Genomic DNA, 20063 nt, shown 5'->3' on the forward strand with positions numbered 1-20063 from the left:
GATCATCTTGAAATAAACATTGTATTGTTTATCTAAAAAGCCTAACAGAGCGACCTATTGCCTTCTAACTAGAAGGATTATGCCTTTTCTCTCAAAATGAGAAATGGGCAACCAAACCTCTAGAACAAAGGGTTTATGTGGCTAAATGAAAGTGCAATTAATCTAGATGAGAGATGCAATTTAATCTAAGAAATGAAGAAGCATAGTATGCTAAATGGATGCATATTTAAAATCTAAATGATATTATAATGAAAGAAATAAAGCTATCCAAATGTGAGAAAAGTGAGTAAGAATTTCAGCATAAGTTCGATGCAAATTCCAAAATTCATCCTCTGTAATGAGCAATGGAGAGCTTCTTTTATAGAATCCAAGAGGTGATTGATGGTCGAGATTAATCAAAATGGATGGTCAAGATTGAAGAGGAGAGCCAGTCATAAAGGAAACTTCCTCATGAAAATGGAGTTAACTAGTTGCCTTTGAGTGATAAAAGGAGTTAACTGGTTCCTTTTTTATTGATAAAAGGAGTTAACTGGTTCTTTTTTGAGTGATAAAAGGAGTTAACTGGTTCCTTTTTGAGTGAATATTTAATTTAATAAAATAGAATATGACCTCATAAATGGATAACTTTAACTAATTGAATAATTAAATTCAATAATTAAAAAGAGGAGATATCTTATTAAATTAAATGTATTTAATTCCTTTGTATATTAGCTAAAGAGGTAATTTTAATTTAATTAAAGTAGAACACTTATAATTAAATTAAATTAAATTAAATCAATAGGTTTATGTAGCTAATTTGAGTCGATATTTAAAAATTAAATAAATAATATGATTAATGTAGATTAGGATTTTCTGCATTTGACACCTAGGTCAAGTAGTGATTATTAGAATTAGAATTGCCTAGTAAAATAGGACTTAGGAATAATTGAATAAACAAAAGTTGGTTAATATGGTAATGTGCCAATTTTGAGGTATTACATTTGCCCCTCTTTGAATGAATGTGTGAATAGCACATTTGATTCAAAGAAAACAGAACTATAGATCAAGAAATGAGATTGGTTCTGAAATTGATGATACAGAGACCAATTGATTAGCTTTTAAAGGTTATCTCTAGAGTGAAACTTAACCTTAAGGGATCTAGATAGAACACATAGATACCAAAGTTGATTGCATAAAGATTGTCAAATTTTATAGAATTGTTCCTAGAATGAGACTCAACTCTCAAGAGTCGGGGTTTAGACTATCCCAATACATGTCCATTAAAAGATGACAAGATTAAAGATGATTCATAGAATTATCCCCAGATGAAGCTTAATCCTCAAAAAAAGTGAGGATTATCTCTAGATCAAAGCTTAATCCTTAGCAAGAATTTGGAATTATCTATGTCATTAATTGAAGACTAGATGTTACCAATTGGATAAGACTCATCTGACCTAACCCTAGACACTTCACCTACTTCGAGGAAGTTTTCATAGACATGAACTTGATCTATATCTTTTTCTGTAGTTGCCTCTAAGAGAGAGTCAAATTCATATTCCTTAGAATCTGTGCTACATGGTGATAGACTATAAAATTCCCCAACAGTGATAGGGACAAACTCTCCTTCATCATCTAGATTTTTACAAAGATACTCAATGTGCAAAGCATGACTAGACTCTTCTGGTTCTTGTTGGGTATTATGTGAATTAGTAGTATCATTAGAAGAATCACCATCACCATCCATGGTGCTAACACGTGGTACAAAATCATCAGGTTCAACAAAGAAATTAGCAAGATCATTAGGAATGGGATAAGGATAAGGATCTTCATCATCAACATCATCTTCATACATAATACACATACACTTCAACATGGTCATTAACTGCAAGATCAACCCAAAATAAATAGTGTATTGTTTATCCAAAAAGTCTAACACAGTGACTTGTTGCCTTCTAACTAGAATGATTATGCCTTTGCTCTCAGAATAAGAAACAAGCAACCATACCTCTAGAATGAAGGATTTATGTAGCTAAATGAAAGTGCAATTAATCTAGATGAGAGATGCAATTTAATCTAAGAAATGAAGAAGCATAGTATGCCAAATGCATGCATATTTAAAATCTAAATGGTATTACAATGAAATAAATAAAGCTATAGAAATATGAGCAAAGTGAGTAAGAATTTCAACATAAGTTTGACACAAATTCCAAAATTTGTCCTTTGTAATGAGGAATGGAGAGCTTCTTTTATAAAATCCAAGAGATGATCGACGATCGAGATTAATCAGAATGGATGGTCAAGATTGAAGAGGAGAGCTAGTCATAAAGGAAACTTCCTCATGAAAAGGGAGTTAACTGGTTGCCTTTGAGAGATAAAAGGAGTTAACTGGTTCCTTTTTTAGTGATAAAAGGAGTTAACTAGTTCCTTTTTGAGTGATAAAAGGAGTTAACCAATTTCTTTTTGAGTGATAAAAGGAGTTAACTGATTCCTTTTTAAGTGATTAAAGGAGTTAACTAGTTCCTTTTTGGGTGATAAAAGGAGTTAACTGGTTCCTTTTTGAGTGAATATTTAATTTAATAAAATAGAATATGACCTCATCAATGGATAACTTTAAGTAATTGAATAATTAAATTCAGTAATTAAAAAGAGGAGATATCTTATTAAATTAAATGTATTTAATTCCTTTGTATATCAGCGAAAGAGGCAATTTTAATTTAATTAAAGTAGAACACTTATAATTAATTTAAATTAAATCAATAGGTTTATGTAGCTAATTTGAGTCCATATTTAGGAATTAAATAAATAATATGATTAATGCAGATTAGGATTTTTTGCAATTAACACCTAGGTCAAGTAGCGATTATCAGAATTAGAAGTGCTTAGTAAAATAGGACTTAGGAATAATTGAATAAACCAAAGTTGGTTAATATGGCAATGTGCCAATTTTGAGGTATTACAGGAGGTAACTTTGAAAACCTCAATATGGAAGAGTTGTACACCTCCCTCCACATTTATCACCATTTCTCTAGCCCATATTTTTCACAAGGTAATGGTCAAGCTAAGAAAACTAACAAAACCCTACTCAAAATCCTCAAGAAAGTTGTCAATGATTCCAATTGTGATTAGCATCTGCAAATCAATCCAACCTTATGGACTTACAGCACCTCATTATGTATATCGACAAGCACAACTCCATACTCCTTGGTCTATGGTATCAAAGCTTTCCTTCCTATTGAGGTTGAACTCCCATCCTTGCACATATATTTACAAGGAAAAATATCAGATGAGGACTACAGAGTTACTAGAATCACACAACTAGATCTACTAGATGAAAGAAGGAAATAAGCCTATGACCACCTCATAGTTTATCAAAATTGGCTCAAGCATAACTTCAACAAGAAGGTTCATCCATGAAAATTTCATATTTGTGGCATGGTTCTCAAACAAAAGATGAAAGTATAGCCAGATCATGAGATGAAGGGTAAGTTTGAACCCACCTGGCTTGGTCCATATGTTATCACAACATCTTTTTGTTTAGGAGCATATCAACTATTAACACTTGAAGGTGAAACTTTGAATGATCCCACCAACATCATTCACCTCAAGAAACTCAATGCCTAAGTTTCTTAGTGTATCCTACTAATCTTGAAAAAAGACCAAAAAAAGAAAAATATCCAAAAAAGAAAAATAGTAAAGACAAATAAGCATCCAGTGGTGAAAACTTGGCAATTCAAGTGCCTTGGATAGGTACCTTGGTAAAAACCTAGCAATAGGCACCATGTTTATTTGTCCTTCCCATTATTTATCAGTGATTCATCCTCCCACCCTCTCACCTAATCCAATCATCCATCTCTCAATATTCTCAGGATGTTCCAACATCATATGACAACATATGTATCACTATCCCAATTCTTGAGCTTGGCATCTAAATCATAATAGTGTATTATATCTTGGTAGTTTCACATTGTATCTTACTCACTCAAAAAATGTATCACACCCCTGTATTTTAATTAGTGTACCATATTAGCAACTTCCACTATCTCCTCATCCTGATATTTTCCACATTATACTATATTACATCAAATTTGCTATCCTATCATATTGAGCTTTTGAACAGTGATCCTTGTAAATATCTTGGTCAGTATATTGAATAGCCTAGATTCCATTCTTCTCTTGGTCTCATTATATATATCCCATCTTTGTGTGTCAGTCTGTGTCTAATGAGAATTTGCAAGTTTCCTAGCTATGCATTTCAGAGAGTCCTCAAGCGATTTTTCATCCCAGTGTTGTCTTAAACATTTTTTTTTGCCTAAAATCCTATCACCACTCTAGATACCATTGATATATCCTTGTAGGATAATTCTTTCCTCTCATCTGATCTTGGTCTATGTGGCTCTCATCCTATCGATCTCTTTGCCAAAAGGTTATTTTCTATGGATGTACTATTTCTTTCAATATTAGATTTCAATTTTGGTTATAGTTTATCTTTTCCAAACACTTTGGTTGTTCCCTCCTCAAAGTCACCATGATATTTTATATCATAGTGTGTTGTGAATGGGGCAAGCTGAGAATAAGGTTTTGATCATGTCTTTTTCATCTTCTTTTCTTCTTGTAAGTTAGTCAGATGTGACCCTTACATATTCCAAATATGTGATCATATGTTGTTACATGATGCACTTGGGAAATATCATTTGCTTGTGAGTTACCCAGTATCATTTCCACTCTTATTCCTCTGAGATTCATGTTTGATGTAGTGGCAATCCTTGTGTGTTTTTTCCAAGTCATTCCTATGTAATATTGGCGCAAATGCCTTGATTTTCTTCATAACCTTGGCATATCTCCAATATTTCTATATCAAAATAAGTGCTCAATTATATGGTGGTGCTCCCCTTTGGCACACACACACACACTCAAGCTTCAATGGATTCCTTCACACCTCACTTCTATGGAAACATAAGTCATTTTTCCACAATCTTATCCAAGCATCCAATCCAATTAGTCCTACTATCATGATCCAACCACTCTATCAATCCCATAGTATCCTAAGTTATCCCTCTCATTTCCATCTACTACCTCCCTCCCCCCCCATCCTCTCCTTGATTCCTTCCCCCATTTTTCTTCTCATTCTCCCATTGTAAGAGTATGATTCCATGTTAATCCTCTCTTAGCCAACCTAAGTCCTCCTGCTTGCCCTAGATTCTCATACTTTTTAAGAAGTCGTCGGGCCTCGTCTTCTCTCCTTACTACCTTATTGAGGGGGCATCACATAGTCAAGTCTCTCCTCTTTCTATTTGAGATTGGGGCAACTTTTTTGCTTTAAAAATCTTCTTTGTGTCATCTATCTTCAAACTTCTTTGAAATAGTATTGTTCCAACACTATATAAGAGAGGGGAAAATATAGACACTTAAATCTGATTACATCACTTAATTAATCATATTTATTCATCTCCTAAGGTATCATTGATTAAGTATTTAATATTTGATTAAGTCAATGCCATCCCTTAGTTAATTAATTCATTTAATCAACTATAGCCTAATTGATAAAATGAAATGAAAAACCCAAAGTCTAATTATCAATTAAATCCCTATTCTCCTATTAAATTAAATAAATACATAAATATATTTAATTTAATCCCAAAAATCCCATTTGATTTAATAAATCATTTTAAATCAAATCCCCAACCTCTAACTATTCTCAAATCCCTATCATTAGCTAAATCCAACCCATTCACCCATGCTAACCCCTCTTAACCAACTATCTAAACCACCTAATAAGTGATAGCCCACTTGCATCCCTCTAACATGCAACTTGAATCCTAATCCCCTCCTAAGCTAAGCATGTGCACAACTTTAACCAAGGGTTAAGAAGTCCTAAGCCAAATCGAAGTCAAACTCCCATCTCATCCTTCTTACATTCCTATCCAAAGAACTTTAAGGCTCTTACATGCCTTAATGGATATTTAAGGCCTCTTACATTCCTCTTCCACACTCCTTCTCCCTCATAACTCCATTTGACCCTTCACTTTGAGCATCCCCTCATATCCAATCCCCTTGTGACACTTGTCATGAGGCTATGGATTTGAAGAAGCACAATCCATGTGCTCCCCTTTCCTTGCATCCTAGCCCTTCCTCATCCTTTCTCCATCCTTAAATCCTAGCCCTCCATCCTCACAATCTAAGCCTATAAATGAAACACTCTCCCTTTATAATCAATAATCAACTCTCATGCAAACTTATAATGTCACTTTGAAGAACAAATTATCAAAATGCACCCTTACCATGTAAGAATCCATACTCACCCCATACACCATCTTTTTATCCATTGAAGGTTCCCATCCATTTAAGGCTTGAAGCATGTTTGAGCATACATCCCTATCATTGGACACATCTACACAATCAAGGAGGCTTATTGGGTGCTCTCCCTTTAGTTTGCATTCCCTTTTGAACCTTCTTTTGTCTAATCTATATGTGAGTTTTTTTTGTTTGGTTTGTGAATGTTATAATCATTTGTAATGTTCTTTGCATGCTAAATTCCATATCTCTACAATATCTACCACAAATAGGATATGTATTAATTAATCATGTACGCTCAACTCAAATAGTTGACTCTATAACTAGTAGGCTAAATTCCTTTCTCATGCTCGCATATGAGCTCAAATCTTTATGCCCTCTTAACTATAGCTTTTTATTATCCTCTATCTCTAATGAATTAAATGTTTAAGTTGATAAGGGTTTCTTAGCTACTACTACTACTTTTAGATTTTTCTTTGATGTATCATTTGTCTTCTCTACCCATACTTGAGTGTTTTTAGGTGTTCTTTCTTTAACAATTGTTTTATCTAGTCTTTCAATTTGCTTTCCTTTCATATGTTCATTCCTTTTACATTGGTGTTAGCATTTCTTCTTGTGTTCATATTCTGTTATCTCATGTTCATATTGTTCATCTTGTAAAACCTTTCTATATGTTCCAAATTGTTGTAAATATTACCTGCTATAAAATTATTTTCATATCTATTTCTAAATTGATTAGTCTAAAATCTACAAACCCTATCAATATGTCCAAAATTATTGCACTTATAACACAACTCTATTTATTATGAAATTTGTTGCTCCCAATGGCCTACCAAATGTAGGGTTAGTACTTTTATACATTCAATTTTTATTATTATAGCTAGGATTCCAACATTCATTAGATTTATGTCTATAAGAAAAGTAATTATAACAATAGCCAAAGAAGGGTGTAGCATACTTTCTTGTATAGTCTTTTTACATATCTCCAATATAATTTGACACAATACAAGGCAGACGAATCCCCAAAGGAGATGTCCTATCCCCCAAAAAATAATCACACAAGGAAATATAAACAATAACACATAGATTTAGATCTAAAATAATACCAATTTCATAATAGAATATTAATATTTTCATCAAACATGCCTAACTATAAGACCTTCTAAGTTATGACCAAATACATAAGCAATTACAATAGTAATCTACAAGACCTTGCAAGATCCAACCCTGGCTAGCCCAAATATGCAATCTAGTAGAAACCCCAAGAAGAATCTAAACTTGTACTTGCAAGCCACCAAGAAACCTTCTTGTTTCCCAAGCTACAACTACTAGCTTTGCTAACAAACTTCTCTCTTCTCAACTATCCCTTGCTTCCTCCATGTTGGATGAATAATCTCAAGACTCCACAAGACTCCTTATTTATACCCAATGAAGCCACATGTCAACCTGACAGGTTACAAATTAAATAAACCATTACATTAAATAAATGCTCACATTAAATATATATTAAAGACACAAGTCAGCTTGCAATAGACATTAAATAAAAATTATTATCCATTGTGTTTTCCATAGCTAATGCACAATACAACTACGTGAAATAACTAAATACTTAGGTCAAGTCCCAGTTTTGTAATACATAACTAACTTATAGGATCGTATAAGAATATGCATACTTAGAAATAGGTCCACGTGTCATCCAATGATACAAATCAAAGAGTGCACATGACAATTCCCTCAGATCAAAGCTCGCGAATACAATCTCCAAAGTCTACCAATAAAATAGGAACATGCTATCAAAAGCCACCAAAATGCCTCTACCTCTAAGGAAATTAATCCAATCATCATACACACATAGGAAAAGGTCCACTAATATGCCTCAAATACATCACCAACTATGCAAACCATAAGGTCAACAAAATCCAAGCTTGATGCTCCTAAATCAAATTCCCCAGGTAGATAGAAAAGAGTGTCCCACACTTTGATGCCAAAATAAAATTTTACAACCAAATTCATCTTCACCAAAGGCTTCCAATCCATTGAGGACAAGAGAAAAAATCTAAAAATCAACCATCTATTCTTTATCCACTCAAACATCAAAATCAAATGAATCTCAGTAACCCAATCAACATCCTCACTCCCAAGAAATAACTGAACATAATGCTTCACCAAGAATTCCCGCAACTAATCACAACAAAAAATAATAACATCCTCCAATATGAAATCTATGTCAGAAACATCATGAAAATCCAAAACCAAATAACTAACATGTAAGCTCAAATCCATAATAGTAGTAATATATAAATACAAAACACATAGATCCTCCATGATATCAATAGTGATTAAATCCATATCAAGAACATGTAAAACCAACTCTATATCAGTAGCAACATTTGTATCCATGACAATAATAGTATATATATCCTCATCCATGTCTCCAACAACATGTAGATCCATATCATTAAAATCATCAAAACTCTCAACCACATCACCAACAAATAAATTGATCTTCTTATCATGAGAAACATCCGGATCAATAACATCCACACATATAAGCCTAGATCTACAACAATAGTAACTTGTAACTACAAATTCTCTTCATCCTCACTATCATCAATATCATAATCCACAACAAGATGCTCTACAATTTCTATGTTAGATCCATCCATTTTCTCATGAAAACCAAAAGATGTGATATCCACTTAAGTGAAATCATCATGCACTTTCATGATTTGTTTTCTTCTCTACACAATCTTTTGAACCGACTAAACAAGTCTCTTTATAATTGGTATATGCCAACTCAAATAAGATTGTTTCCAATCATCAATCCTCTTATGAAATTCATCCTAGAATAAATCACACTCATGCTTCAAACCTAATTTCAATAAGGTATATCAAGTTGAGTGTGATGCAAGTGGTAGTGCAATAGGAGTTGTGTTGAGTCAAGAAGGTAAACTTGTTGCTTTATTTAATGAGAAGTTGAATGATGCTAAAAAGAAGTATTATGTGTATGATCAAGAATTCTATTTTATTTTTCAAGGTTTTAAGAAGTGGAGACATTATTTGATTCCTAAAGATTTTGTGTTCTATATTGATCATAGGGCTTTACAGTATTTGAGAAGCCAACATAATTTGAATCAAAGACATATGAAGTGATTTAAGTACTTGAAAAGTTTCACATTTTTTATAAAACATGAAAGAGGAGTCACTAACTAAGTTCTAGATGCATTGAGAAGAAGATATTCTTTAGGTTTATGTCTAAGCCATGTTACCTATTAGTGTTAAACATTTAGTCATTTCTTATGCATAGTTGGTCGGTCATCAATAACTGAGCCACATAATAAAGGCTAAATGATTATGGACTTATTTATATTCAAGTGCGAGTCAGGCAAGTCTTAGGTTATCGAGCATTCCAGTTTGGACCAAGTGACAATTTAGGTTGAGTGAGATAGTTGACACTGAGCCAAAATAAGATAAGTTCATGTTGTCACACAATATGTGTCAAGAATTTAGATGTCAAGGGACAACATGAATATCAGTATGGAATGAGTATCAAGATATTCAAGTGTTGAGAAAATTATTTTTGGCATATGTGTTTGTATTGGCACAAACACTTATGTAAACTATTTTGGCCAACTTCTACACTTAGTAATTATGCATTTTTTCAGAGGACATCAATCCCTAGGAAGGAAATTTAACCAATCAAAAAATTGGAAGGACTAAGTGTAAAAAGGGATGAATCTAGATCGTTGATCATGATCTAGAACCTTCTCTAGATGTTTATTTAAAGAGGGACCCAAACCCTAAATGAAAATGATGCATAGATAGACAAAGTGATAACAAAGGAGGTTGTGTTTGTGTGTTAGAAGTAGAGAGACCAAATAGAGAAACCTAGCAGTGAAGGATTGAACATATCCTGATTAAACGCCCCCCCCCCCACACCAATACCTCACATCCCAATAAAACTTCCTATAATTAGTATCAGAGATTTTTTCTCTAAGAAAAATTATAACATCTTGAGAGTTAAGATCTTGGATATGGAGGCTTAAAAATTGGGAAAAATCATTGAGAACCAAAAGCTTGACATCCAGATCATACTATGGTAAGTTGAAGAAGCAAGAGAGGAGTTAAATAAATTCTTAAAGAAGAAAAAAGACTTGGATATCCTATAGAATGATACTCTATATGAAGAAGACATGTAGGGACTACTTGAAGATGACAATTCCAATGAAAGTGATGCAACAATAGCAGACCTACTAGAAAGAAACAACACACTAAATGGAGAAGTAAAAACATTAAAGAGAGAACATGAAATCCAATTAGTAAGACTATGTGAAGTAACTGAATAGAAAAAAAAAAATTGAAGAAGATAAAATCATGGAAGAGGAAGATAAGAGACAAATGGCTACCAAAATTAATGGAAGGAAATCTGATGTGCAAAAGCTTACAAATAATCAGATGGACATGATGAATCAACTGCTACTTGCAAATCAAGAACTAAACAAGAAGGACTTAGAGATTGAAAATTTGAGATCACAAAATGAGCAACCGAGGAATGGGTTAAGATCTGAAAAGGAACTCACTGAAAGGATGAACAAACCCAATGAAGCCATTAGATACTTTGAAGACCTAATGAGATCACCAAGAAGACCTAGTGATACCTCTAGACTAGGATATTCTAAGAACCTATCATCTATTGAAGAAGGAGAGTCATCAAAGACTAGAGAAAAGAGGAATACAAAGTTAAAACATAACAAACCTACATTTCATCATTGTGGGAGACTTTGGACATACAACTAATATCTACATAAGAAAGAATGGTAAGCAAAATCCTAAGCCTAAATTCAAAGAACACTATTTTAACTACAAGAAACAAGGACACCAAGCACATGAATAAAGGTAAAAGGCTAGCAATAAACAAGTTACACCTAGATTTGAAGGTCATTGCTACAATTATTAGAAATATAGGTATAGAGCTCCAAGAATGTAGATCCAAAGCAAAATACAATTAGATAACTGAAAGGAAATAAATGCATCCAAACAAGATAACTCATATAACTGAGATTATAACACATAGTAGAGTTGTCATTATTGTGGAGAATATGGTCACATTGCAAAAAATTGCATTAGGACACATTTTAGAGGCAAATCCAAGAATTGAATGAATGGAAGCTTATTTTTCTATAGTTGTCACAAGATTAGACATGTAAGTAAGAATTGTAGGACACAAGCACCAACACCAAGTACTGAACACATCAAAGGAAAAAGAAAATTTGATGTTGAACAAACAAAGAAAAGATGAATCAAACTTGGAGAAAGAAGGTAGAAGCTAGAAGTACTGGAACCTGTGAAGTTGAGGTCACCCAATCCAATGGATCATGTGATCACATTACCTCAAACTAAGTAAAGAAGGTATGTAAGGAACTACACATTTGAATGATACATCTTACACTAGTTCCTAACACAAGATAAGTTAAAGTCCATATCTATATGAATTAAGATGTATTAGGAAATATTTGAAGAAAGAATTGAGAAAAGAAATCATATGCATGATTGATGCCAAGTATCAGCATTAGTTTCTATAGTGACCGAGTATCACAATATGAACTGAGATTCTATACAAACCAAGTTGATATACTAACCAAGCTAAGCATGGTAATGGTAATGGAGACTGAGTGGTGGTTATGACCAAGTGATGGAAAGAAGGTATAGGGAAAAAAATTTTATGTGAAGACCAAGTCAACTATAATGCACCTACCCATGTATAGAGCATTTATTGAAAACCTAACATATAGTAAATTCAAGCCTTAGTGCAATTACTGAGTATTATGGTAGTATCTATTCATACATCAATTACCATGACTAGTCAAGAGATGCAAAGATCAATTACTAAAGCAACACCTTTTCAAATATCAATGTCGAGTGCCAATACTCCAAGGCCAAAGAAGTTAAAGAAAAAGGATAATTCTAGGAAGCCACTAACATTGTATGGGGTGATTTTTATTCCAAAGTATGACCTTGACACAATAACCTTTAACTAAATGCAAACTTTTCAAGACCTATTGAAAAGGAAGACAAAACAAGAAGAGATGAGAAGAGAACACCATCAATGACATGTATCGCATGAAATAAAAGAGATTTTTGTAGATGCATTTTTTATTCATGATGTGAATAAGAAAAATCCAATAATAGACCAACTAGTTCATATTATCAAAAAGGTCAATAATGATGATATTGAGGCCAACAAAAAATTGTTCAAATGGTCTAAAAATAAATTTGAGCACAAATTTTTGGAGAAAGTTTCAACAAATATAGCAATAAAATGGGATGAACATTCAAATCTTCTACATACTTCATAAGCAGTTTTGTAGAATGTTTATTCTTTGTATACAAATTTATGTGATGTTGAGTTCTTCGCATTGGACAATCAACAATCTATTGATAAACTTCAAGCATATTTGAAGTCATCAAGACATTCTTTGAGGATGAACGCAAGTTCAAGATCCATTCAATTCAATAGAATAGTTTTTGCTCAACGAAGGTTAGCCGAGTTATGGGCTAAGGATTAAAACATTATAGCTAAATTTCTCGCTATTCAATCCTTGTTGCTACCTCATTTTGAGGTGATGCAAAAAGAAATTTTATTTGTATAAGGGTTTAGTTAAGAGAGATTTGCATCCCTCTATAATAAACCTCTTAGTGGATCTCGCTACTTAGCTTGAGATCAAAATACAAATGTTGGAATCTGTCAAATCTAGCTAGGATCATGCATTGGTGATGTTTTGCAAATTAATAAAACATTTTTAGACAAGTATAACTTGACCCCTATAACCTCAAATCCATGAGTGACAAAAACAAGGGGGAAAATAGAGAAAAGATGAAAAATGGTATATATTCAAGGGGAAACCAGAAGACCAGATCAAAGGTATAAAAATGTAACATTCACTCATTTTTGGAGATACATTTTTGGAGATATGTATATATAATGTATATAGACTAAGTTACGGTCAAAGGAGGAGTGCTATTTTGTAATTTTGAATGGAATGATAAGTCATGACAAAGTGTTTTTTCCACTAATGTCAAAGGTGGAGATTGTTGATCTCTAAGCCATATTGCCTATTAGTGTTAAAAATTTAGTCATTTCCTAGGCAAAGTTGGTTGATCATCACTATAATCGAGCCACACAATGAAGGTCAAATGATTATGGACTTATTTATATTCAAGTGTAAGCTAGGAAATTCTTAGGTTACTGAGCATTCTAGTTTTGACCAAGTGACAATTTATACTGAGTGAGATAGTGGACACCAAGCTAAAACAAGATAAGTTCATGTCAAGTCACACAGTATGTGTCGAGCATTCAAATGTCAAGGGAAAATATGAATATCAGTATGGATCAAGTGTCAAGATATTCAAGCGTTGAGTAAACCAATTTTGGCATATGTGTTTGTGATGGCACAAACACTTATGTAAACTATTTTGGCTGATTTCTACACTTAATTTATGGATTGTAGAGATAGTTGAGGAGGTAATTACACATTTTTTAGAGGACATCAATCCCTAGGAAGGAAATGTAACCAATTAGAAAATTAGGACTTATCAGAAAAAGGGATGAATCTACATCATTGATCATGATCTAGAACATTCTCCATAAGTTTATTTAAAGAGGGACCCAAACCGTAAATGAGAAGGATGTGAAGATAGAAAAAGTTATATCGAAGGAGGCTATGTTTTTGTGTTAGAAGTAGAGAGACCAGATAGAGCAACCTAGCAATAAAGGATAGAAAACAATATATTAGATAAGGAGATCAAACCAAAATTGAAAAGAGAAGATCTATAACGTAGCAATAGAGTATTAATCAAAGGATCAGGTACTGAGAGATTCTAACTAGTATATCAAGACAAATCTCTTAACAAGGTGGTTTTAACAAGCCTATTTCTTAGTTGTAAGTTTAAATCCTTTAATCAAGGTAGACTAAATAAGTCTTGTAGACCCCTCATAGGGTAGATCACTAGAAGTGGTCAAACATTGTAACCTTGACACACACATTTTATCATTGTAGTAGTGAAGATTTGTGGGTGTCATCCCCACCCCAATTTTACCTTCATCTTGGAGGGTTTCTAGGTAACCAAATCTTGTGTGGTATATGTTTACATTTACTTTCATATTTTTGGAAGTGATGCATACTTAGAACTATTTCATCATTATAGTTTATGATTATATGATTGATGATCTAGATATGAGATGGGTTAATGGTGAATGCATTTTATTTTCTTAAAGAAGTGAAAAAATTTATAGATCTTGATTCCCACCGCCCCCCCCCCCCCCCCCCCCCTCCCTCAGTATCTCACTTCCCAATAAGATTTCCAACACTTTAATGACCAAGATGAAGATTGAAGTTCTTGGATTTGATGAGATGGAGTTGTATGACACTAACCCTAATTTTTTTAAGGCATGGAGAGAGTAAAGAGCATTGCATCCACTAGATCAACTGAGTGAGTATACATATTATTTTATTACAGAAGCCATGTTGTTCAAAGGGAAGCATTATGGTGGATTAGCTAGATACTTTGGAATTGATAAAACATTTAGTTTTCTTAAGGATAAGTATTATTGGCCATAGATATATAAGGATGTTCAAAATTTTGCAAAGAGTTGTGGAATTTATCAAGTTGCAAAAGAAGTAAGTTAGAATATTAAATTGTATGCACCTATTTTTGTTCCTAAGAAACCTTGGAGTGACATCAATATGGATTTTGTTCTTGGATTACCTAAGATAGCAAGAGGGCATGCTTCCATATTTGTTATTGTGGATAGATTTTCTAAAATGGCACATCTCATACCATGTAGGAAGACCTCTGATGAAGTGCATGTTGTAGATATTTTCTTTAAAGAGATTATTATATTGCATGGATTACTAAGAAGTATTATCTCTGATAGAGATAGCAAGTTTTTTGGTTATTTTTGGAGCACTTTATGGAATAAGATGGGTATTGAGTTAAATTTTAGTTCTACATTCCATTCGCCGATAGATGGACAAATAGAGGTTGTGAATAGAAGCTTGGGTAATTTTTTGAGAGGTTTAGTTGTTGACAAGTTAAGTAATTGGGATATGGTATTGGTACAAGCTGAGTTTAGTTTTAATAATTTTGTGAATAGGAGTACTGAGAAAACACCTTTTCAGATTGTTACTAGAATGCAACCTAGAGGTATATCAGATTTGAGGGATATTGCTAGTGAAGAGAAGAGAAGTATTGAAGGGGAAGTATTTGCTGATTTTATAAAGACGTTGCATGAGGAAGTGAATTTGAGGTTGGAACAAAGTAATCAAAAGTATAAGGATGTTTGTAGACAAGTCTAGAAGACATCATGTTTTTGAAGTTGGTGATGAAGTGATGGTTCATTTGAAGAAAGGTAGATTTCCTATTGTTACATATAGTAAGTTGAAAATGAAGAAGTTTGGTCCTTGTAGAATCTTGGGGAAGTTTGATAGTGGTAATGCATATGAAGTTGATTTATTTGATGACATGAATATATCTCATATATTCAATGTTGTTGATTTGTATAATTATCAAGAGTCAAATGATGAAGTTGTTGTACCAAATGATTATACTAAGAAGCAGATTGAAGAGGTTTAATAGATATTGGAATAGAGAGTTGGTAAGATCCACAAGAGTGAAAGATTACTATGAATATATGGTGAAGTGGAAGATGTTACATGGATTTATTAATCTGAGTTGGATTTAGCTTAATTTTTGGTATCTCAATGATTTAAAAGAATCATTTTTTTCAACAGTTTTGTTTGATGCAAGAGCATCTTGGGTTGCCTTGCTATCCTACTCATTTTTCTACATTCTATTAGTTATTGTCAAGTTATAGTTGTTTTCAAGTTCCAGTATTGGTTGAGCATAGTGATTGTCGAGTTCCAATATTGGCCAAGTTCCTTGTGATGATCAAGTTCCTACTTTGGTTGAGTCCTATTATTGTCTAGTTCCTTCATGTGTCCAATGAGCTTGTTGGTTTGTTGGTGCTCAGTTCCTTCTCTGACCAAGATTGTCTACGATTGGTTCTTAGTGAGATCTAACTTATTTATTTAATTTGAATCATGAATTTAATGTAAGGATTATGTATTGGGATTTGTGCAAACTATTATAAGGTTGACCTCCTCTTATGTAAAGATATAGAACCTTCTGTAAGAGATTTTGGCAAGTATAAGTTGACGTATCTAGGCTTAGGTCAAGTAGTGCTTAGAGGGTTTGGAAATAAATGCATGTGATCATAGACGAGTGAGTTTAAAATTAGAATTTGCAAAGATCATAGATCTTGAACTTGTAATTTGGAATCCTTTTGTATTGATCATAACTCAAAAGGCCTCACAGTTGGGCATGTTGGATACAAACTTCTTGATTAGAATATATGAAATACTATCTCTCTAGATTTGAATCTCTTTCCTCTTATTTATTTTTTGCTATGTGGTTATTTGCTAGGATCTAGATCACCTCCTTTGGGGGTATACCTAATTTTGTATTATTTCATGAACATGCAAAGCATCTTTCATTAAATGTTTTCCTTGCTTCCTTAGGTTGTTCAGTTTGATTAGGTACTTCTTTTTTCTGATCTTTTTGTTGATCAAGTTGTTGTTCACTAGATCTTGTCCCTTGATAACTTTAAATCCTTTAGATTATTCTCCTTCAATATATCCAAACCATATTTTGTCTCCAACATGTCTTTGTTCCATAATCTACTCATCAATATTTTTAGTGCTTGAATATAACTTCTCAAGATGTTTCTTTTCTTGTGTAAGTTTTCCTTTTACAATAGTGTTGTACTTCTCAATTTTTGTATACTATAATTTTGTAATCTCAAATTTAGATGTCACCTTGGTAAGTTTTGATTTCAGATCTACTTGACATCTCAATTCTATTTGACTTTTCTTTTCACCTTCTATCATACTCATCTTTAAGTTTGTAATCTCAAGCTCATGCTTCAGAATTTCATTCTCCTTATTTAGTTTAGAAACTTCTTCAAAGTCCTTGATTTGATTATATGACTCTTTCTTCTTGGATTTATTTGATTCAATCTACTCTTTCAATTTTTGAATGAAGTCTTATGTATCTCTAAGTTTGATCTTGATTTTTTTTATTGATTTTGTAATTGTATCAAGTTATTAAAGAGCTTCCTCAATATTATTTTATAATTGATTGATATCCGTAGAGATCTTAGTCAAGATATTAGGCCTCATTTGAATAACTATGCTTTGATACCAATTATTAGAAATAGGGAATACTGAGAAGGGAGTGAATCACTATTCCACAAACTTTTCCCAACTATAGATATCATTAGCAATCTTTAAACTTGCATATATGATCAAAATGGATAGTAAACATAACCATAACACAATGCAACTCATAACACCATTATTTGATAACTAGGGAAATTTTGGGCAAGGGAATATCCTAGTGGGGATGGTACCCACAAAATGACCCACTATTTAAAAGTATCTTGTAATTATATTGACCTTGTTAGGAATCTATTACATCTATATAGTGTATTTCTCCTTGTTAGAGGACTAGGCCTTGTTAGAAGCCTCAACCTTGTTAGGATTTTTTATTACAATACAAAGTAGCAAGTTGAGTCCACTTCCAAAATATGCATATACAATAGTACATTCTATATACAAAAGGTATAGATACAAAAACCTTTCTAACAATGTTGATATCTTCAATATATGGTTTGTTCTTTGTAGCTCTCTTCACCAAGTCAATCATGTATCTATACTTTATTGTACCATTATTAGGTTCACATCAGTACTAATCATACAAAGTGTAAATTCAATTTTTTTATCATTATGATACAATACCATAATTATTCAAATAAAATTATCTTCCTTTATACCAAATTTCTTAACTAGTCAGCTTGCAATGTCTTGCACATTTCCCAAAACTTGAAATTAATTTTTTTAAGGGTTAACATATAGGATTTCATCCCAAACTTATTAAGTTATGTTTGGTAAGCCAAAACAATCCCTTCACCAAAATTCCTTTATTCTATCATCTACTATATTAATTCTATCATGACCTATACTTGGAGAAATATCCATAACTTTGTTTGTACATCTATTGGAAATATATGATAGGCTAAGTTACTAAGAGGGGAGGGGTGAATCAGTAACCAATAAAACTTAATATTTATTTACCAATTAATCCTTCATTTGTATTCTGATCTAATTGCATGCATGAAAAATTGAAAGCATTAAAATATTCATAACACTTTGACACACAATATGGTAACCTAGGAACCTTCCAAATAGAAAGTAAATTTGGGGTGGGGATAATACCCACAAGCTTTAGTGATATGGTATAAAGTTGGCCTATTAAGGCTTATAATGATCATTTCTGATGATCTACCTTGTTTACGAGCAATAAGGACTACTAGGTCCACCTTGCAAAAGGATTTACAAACATATAATGAAATATGCACTCGGTAAAAAGATTTACAAAATATTGTTAAGTCTACCTTGTGAAAGGATTTAACTATTCCACTTTTTAGGATGAACCAGTGGTTGATCTCTGATCTACAACTTGATTTGTTGAATGAGATTCCTTTGAGTGTAATAATCACTTTGTTGTGATAGATAAATATTTTTTGCTCCTTATATTGTTGTATCCTATTAGTTTGCACTTTTGCTCTTTATGTATCTTCTTAATATTCCACATATCGTGCTTTGGATGTGATACAATAAATTACATATATACCAATCGAAATTATAATTCAACAAAGTTAGCTACAATACAAGTTTCACCAAAATATAGAAAGTCAGCCCAATTGCAGGTACTCAGGTTCTGAAGAAAAGCTTAATGAGGTTCTAATACTTCACAACCATTGTGAATGCTTGACATCATCATGCACTTGGTAGACATAGAAGCTCAGCTCATACTAATCACTTCCATGTAGTCTGAACTTGGTCTACACTGGTGACTTAGTGAATACTATGAAACTTGGCATATAAACTAAATCACTTGGTTGACACTGCATAGCTCGATCAACACTATCACTACAAGCTCGATATAAACTAAATCACTTGGTTGACACTACATGGCTCAGTCAACACTAGATTCACATTACTGAAGCTATGAACTTAGTAAGCATTGTAGAACTTGGTTTGCACTAATAAACTTGATAAACACTATGAAGCTTAGTTTACACTAATAATCACCAACTCGGTAGAAATTGCTTGGCACAAATTGAATGATGTTCCTGGAAATTGATAGCAACTGTAGAATTCAGTAGAGCCTAAAATTACTTGGTTAACACTATTAACTATACAGTAAGCTCAGTAACTACTAACCATCTGAATAAGTGTGTGTGCTACTACTAAAAAAACTTCAGTGTAATGTCACCAATATCCCACTTGAGCATTAGTGACAAAACACTAATCAATCAAAACTAAATCCTTAAAAAGTTTCAAACAATCTTTATTCTCCATCTTGTGTCTTCAACTCAGTGACATACTCTATTTTTGAGATTTTTCAAAATTGTTTTTGTAAGAGATGTTTATCTGAATATCTATACATGTATATGTATAATATTATGATGCTCCCCCATACATATATATATGCAATATACTTTACATGTTATATACATCTTCTCATCTTCTCCCCTTTATCGCATCTTTTCATATTCTTTCCTTTTATATCACATCTTATACTACATCTTCTCCCCCTTTACAATATGCTTTACATGTTATATAAATCTTCTCCCATTTTTTGACATAAATTCCAAAGGCATATGCTACATG

Source organism: Cupressus sempervirens, chromosome 8 (genome assembly GCF_028749045.1).
Source record: "Cupressus sempervirens isolate cs-2001-9-10 chromosome 8, ASM2874904v1, whole genome shotgun sequence".
NCBI lineage: Eukaryota > Viridiplantae > Streptophyta > Pinopsida > Cupressales > Cupressaceae > Cupressus > Cupressus sempervirens.